This window comes from Melanotaenia boesemani, chromosome 3, assembly GCF_017639745.1.
Source record: "Melanotaenia boesemani isolate fMelBoe1 chromosome 3, fMelBoe1.pri, whole genome shotgun sequence".
Classification (NCBI taxonomy): Eukaryota; Metazoa; Chordata; class Actinopteri; order Atheriniformes; family Melanotaeniidae; genus Melanotaenia; species Melanotaenia boesemani.
The window spans coordinates 21,332,649-21,338,648 of NC_055684.1; positions in this window are offsets into that span (position 1 = coordinate 21,332,649).

Genomic DNA, 6,000 nt, shown 5'->3' on the forward strand with positions numbered 1-6,000 from the left:
AAATAAATAATAATAAATAAATAAATAAAATAATTATATATACAGTATCTCAATACTCTCAGTATGAAACTTTGACATAAAGAATATCAAACTATAGAAACTAAACTTTGATATTCTGTATGTCATGTTTAATTTCTATAGTGTTGTCCCATGAAAAGACATACTAAAATATTTGCAAAAATGTGAAGGGTGTACTCACTTCTGTGAGATACTACATTATATATATAAAAATATATATATAAACAAACAGATTTAGTTACAACATTCGGTGTTGAGGTGTGTATTTAGACCAAAGTAATAAAACATTGCCTTTTTATTCTATTTATTCAGCTGGTCATTTATTCAGTTTGATATAATTCTTGGAGGTCATTAAAAACTGACATAATGAGAAACATGCTGAGTGCTTGAATACAAACTTTCCTCTAAATTCAATACAAATTTACAGCCAATTGGCACACTGACAGAAACTACAGGGAAACTACTCGCCTATAAAAAAAAAAAACCCATAAAGATCACTCATTATAATCTCACATATAATTTAGTAAATTTGCACAAGCATGTAAATCATAAACAGGCCTAGCTATCGTTATCTTTGAGCCTTAATGCATGTGTTCAGGTAGATCTAAGGGCAAAACTATTCTGTCAGCTGTAGAAGAGTAAAAAGTAGAAATCTCAAAAACAAACTTTTCTTTTTTTTTTAAACAAATGTCCGCTACCACTTGAAGAAAAAGGGTTTGGAACATTCCCAAGTTCGGTATTCCCTTATTTGACCCCTGTAGGGTAAAAGAAAATGAACATCATCAGATATGGGAAAAGCTATCAAACACCAAATATGGTCCTTTAGCATATCAGTTACCTTAAGGTTTTTATGCTGCTTTGTACTACAGCAGTATACTCTGTGTTTATGTGTAGACCCTGTCAAATATGGCCAGTGATCTGCATACTGAAGAGGATGTCATAGCCTGGATGTTAATCATGCTACAATGGTAGTGCTTGGAGGAATGATCATTTAACAGAAAGTCCCCAAACTGTGAAAGTTTGTTAACTTTTCAAATCTATTCTAAAATTAATGAGCTGTCCCAGAAGATTCTGAAGGCGTTTCTCAAAATGTCCATTGTGGACAAATAACTGAAAAAAAAAACAATTCTTTTTTCTTTTCAAAGCAACCAGCTTGAAAATTAGGTCCAAAATTATGTTAGTCAAGCAAGATATGTGTTTCAAATCAGGACTCAATCTTTGGTGTGTCTTTAAAAAGGATAAACTAAAGTGTTTTTTTTTTTTTTATGAAAACAAAACAAGCCCCGGGAGTTTCCTTTCAGCTAAACCAAGTTTCCAAACCACAAACAGTTGGTGATTTAGTCTAACTAATGTTCTGGTAAAGGAAGGACACGGTGCTGCCTTTGGACAGGGACACATTTTTAAAAAGTAAAACAAAAAAAGACCACATGTATGTTTTCCTTTTATTATTATTATTATTACATTTTCAGCATTCACATAAAAATTTTGCATGTTCATTTCTACACATCACTGAGATGACATCACTGCAGTAGAGTGGGTATCTTCCAATTCTCCCGCTCACTGAAATTTCAGGCTCCATCAAGAAAATTTCATTACTTCTATGAGTTATATGAGCTACAGCTGCATCATAAAAGATAATATTGACCACAAGCTGGCTGGTTTAGTTCAAACAAATGAGCCTCTATTGAGAAAAATGTCCTACTGCACAACAAAGTGCTGCACTTTTGCCCACAGAGCTGCAGTGCAGAGCAGCAACTGCACTTTCCTGCTTGATCTCATGCCAAAGAGAAAACAGGCTCTTTTCTGTCATGACCTCATGCTCATATACTTAACCAACTACTGAACAGACCTACCACCACATTCCAACCCACAATTTCTGTTGGTGCTCTTAGAAAATGAGCACCTCATCTATCACAGCAATGAGGAGGAAAAATGACTAAGAACTTCCATTACAGGTAGGAAGCAGCAAAATGTGTGAAATAAAAGATTTTTTTCATTTACACTCACACAATTCGATCCATTACCTACTTTATAAAATCACTGACAAATCACTTTATAAAAAATGTTCCTAAAGGTAAAGAAAAGGCACAATGAAACATACAGCAGTGGTTACAAATGCATTAATCCTTTAGATTTTTTTTATAATTCTTTCTTAGTAATGACCTAAATAAACATCAGATGTTAACACAAGCCCTCAAAAGTAGTTAAAAGAAACCAAATTAAACAAATGAAACGTTTCATTGCATGATGGATGCCCTCTGTGATGTCTGCGGGTTTCAACACATGAAATGCTCACTGCAATTTTCCACGTTTATTTTGAATAAAGATCAGGACTATGACTTGTCCACTACAACTTCCAATATTATTCATGGACAGATTTATTTCTGTTACAAGAAACCATCACGTGAAGTATTACAGCACATCTTACTCTTGGGGTGATATTTGTTAGTAAACAATTTTGGGGGAAATTAATTATAATTTACTGTATTTGTACATTTATAGATTTAGAGTTCACACCTCTCTGACATTTGTAACTTTTTCCTCTCTTACAATAACACACACCTGCACACCAATAAAACTTCTGGAGAAGCTGGGGCTGAACCAACCAACGTTCCCACAATGCCCTGAAACACAGCCACCTTGGTTAGACAAAAAGCACTTGGTTATGGTTAGCAAAACACCATTGCTTGCCTTAAAACAAACCCTTTGATACTGATATTTTAGTCATTTTAATATCATGAATCACATGAAAGTGTCACACCACAAAAATAGGAGTTTAGTGATTTAATGAAGGTTTAAAGTAGGATAAGGTTGATGGGGATAATGAGGTGGACCATCTGGGGCGTCCTGATAACATGCTGGGTAGAGGAGACTGAGGATCGGGAAACTGTCTCAGGATGTTAGCAACCCTAGTTTTAGGAAGATTTACTAGTTGATAAGAGGTGTTGCTAAGGTGTGGCCCTGCTTCTGAACCCAAGTTAACCCCTTAATAATCAGTCAAGGTCAAATTTATTTAGTAAATTTAAAAACAGCAAAAGTTGGCGTTTGGCAGTAAGTTGTAGGTTCTAATGTGAGACAATGTTTTAAACATATTTGTTACCTTTGAGACCTTGAAATATCCTGAGCTATCTGGCAGCTCTGGTGTCAGCTGTTCTCTCTCCACCCTTGGTGGCAAAGCTGCAAAGTCCTTTTTTATTAACCATAAAGGCCTTCAAACTCTTAAAAGGAGCCTTTGTAAATAGTAAATTTGCATGAAATTTGTGTGCCAAAAAGTCATACTGTGACTTGTATTCTGTTTCACTTTTGAAATTTTAAAAGGAAAATAAATCAGAGGGACATATAAACATGTCAGATATGTAAGACAGCAGATGGATTTTTTTTCTTCTCTGACTATAATAGCTGTGGAAAACAATACTCATTATAGGGCCAATTATAATTATGGGAAATGGTTGACATAAAGACTATGAAAAGTAGATGTAAACAGCAGTTTAACATACATACATTATATACTTTATAAGTGCATCCAGGCCCTCATAATTTATAATAGGCTTCAAAGTTTACTACTACAATGGACGTTAAAGATCATTCAACTTTTTCCAAGATTCAAGTTTGCAGTTACTCCAGAATTCGGCCACACGTGTACCGACGAGGACCAGAGGGCGGTCCGTTACACCAGTTTTTAAATCTCTACATTGACTTTGTGCGCGTTTCAGGATAAATTTTAAGGTTTTTTTCAGTAGTTTATTAATGTCTAAATGGTCTTGGGTGTTCTTATTTATCTGACCTGCTTTTTAATTATGAATCCCCGCAGATCCTGTGGTCTTTGGTACCGCGTCCCCAACGTTCTTACTAAAACCTTTAGCAAGGCTTTATTCCAGCCCTCGTCTGTGGGCCTGTCTGACGGCATCAGGGCTGCAAAGTTTTTAAAAATAGGCTGTCTACCCTTTCAGCTTAGCTTTTAACAAATTTTTTATCGTATTTAGTAATTTATTTTTTAATTAATTTGCTCTTCATTTATTCAGTTAAATGACTACTTTAGCTTCTTTTTTTTTGCTGATTTTGTTTTTTGATATATTTTACCCAAGTGCATGGTATAGATTAACACATTTAAGTATATTTTTATAGATTATTTTAGTTGTTTATGTTTTAGGTTTTCCTAATAGCTGTCCTCCACCTGTGGAGCCAGGCCTGCTTTGATAACGGGGTTGTTGCCTTGGTGATTGTCCTTGTCTGGGTGGCTGGGGGCCCTGCACTGCAGCCTTATGGTTCCAGTCTGGGTCCCTGTCTGCTCTGATCTGGGTGGTTTCCATGATGATGCATTCTCTGGTCATGGGGTGGCTCTTCATAGATACCCAAGGATCCCTATGATATAGTTTCTTCACCTGGTTCATCTGTGCAAAGACATATTCCTGTTCATGTTGTTATTTTTAGACATATTATGTGAGAGAAACACAGAAAGCGTCATAGTTAGTCCACTGAAGTTTTCACAATAAAGCTGTAAATGTATCAGAATATCAATTATCTTTATAAAATTTCCCATTTTATCATATAAAGCACTTCGTACATATATTGTGTGATTAGCAAAAGTAAATCTGAAATATTTTCAATATTACTATCTATACTGGTTGCAATTGGGACAAAGTGAATCTGTTCAGATGTGGTTGTCTTGTTTGTCCATTAGACTTATGGACAATATTGGGAATGATGAGATGACTTTTAATGAGAATAGTGAGTTTTATGTTTAAATCTCAATCTCCTCCGAAGTGTTGTCTGACCTTATAAACATCTTCTTTCTTGTGCAATTGTGTCATCACATGTAGCAAAGGGAGTACATGTCATTATTTTTCTACTAACTGAGTTTTAATGAGGTCAGAGGAAAAGCAAACACATATTTGATGGAGAAAATGGTGGTTTAATTTACTGGTCTTGCTCATACAGCAGAAAGGAAACGGGTCAAAGGAATCTGACAGAATATCAGTCAGGCACAAGATTTAAATTGCAGTTTGCACTCTTGACGTAATAACTTCACATTTCATACAAGTCACTTATTCACACTGTTCCAAGAGTTAAATGAAAAGATTGACACAACATTCATATCTGTGCATTCAATGTGAGACTGCAGCCATCAGCTGGCTAGCTTAATGTTGTTATAAAGACCAGAATTAGAGTGAAACAGATGGGCTCCCTCTGCCCAAAGGAAACAAAGTCCACCCACCAGCTCTTCCAAAGATCACTAATTAACATATTGTTTGTTTAATCTGTGTAAGAATTCAAATGACATGTTTTTATTACTTGGTCAAGTAACATCCATGAATCTCTGCTGGTCACATTGTGATGTCTCACATCTTTCATTAAAAAGAAAATACCACCTACTATCTCTTTGACCTTTCTGTCAGGTGAGCAGCAGACCCCATAATTTGTGTCCTGGTATTTTGAAACATTCCTGTGATTTACATTGGAAATGGATTATTTCCCAGTTGAATTTAAAATGGTTAAATTCATTTTGGTAGCTTTCCACCTTTTGAGTATGCAGCTGTGCCTTACAGGGGCCAAGCTAAACAGCCGAGGAGCTACTGGGCCCAGGTGCAGACCCACGAGGGCACTTTCTTGACACATGCTTCAATCTGCTGCCTGTCCACATGAGGTGCAGACCGACGCACTGTCTGGTTGTTACTGATACAATAACACTGGATGAATCACCAGGACTTTTATTTCTCTCAAAACCACAAATGCACAAGTGAAAATCCAAAAAGTAATTAATTGTTCAGCTATATATATTTCGTCACTCTTACTCCACTGCGAACAGCAGTGCTGCCAAATCAAGCAAACTGGTAGCTTACTGGCAGCTCGTAAACCTGCACAGCCTTGAATTTAACTGGCTGCAGGTCAGATGGTGCTGACAGCAGAAGTCACTTCATCTAAACAAACTATTAAGACCTTTAATTTTGGGGTGTGTAATCATTTAGTATTTTTACCCATTAG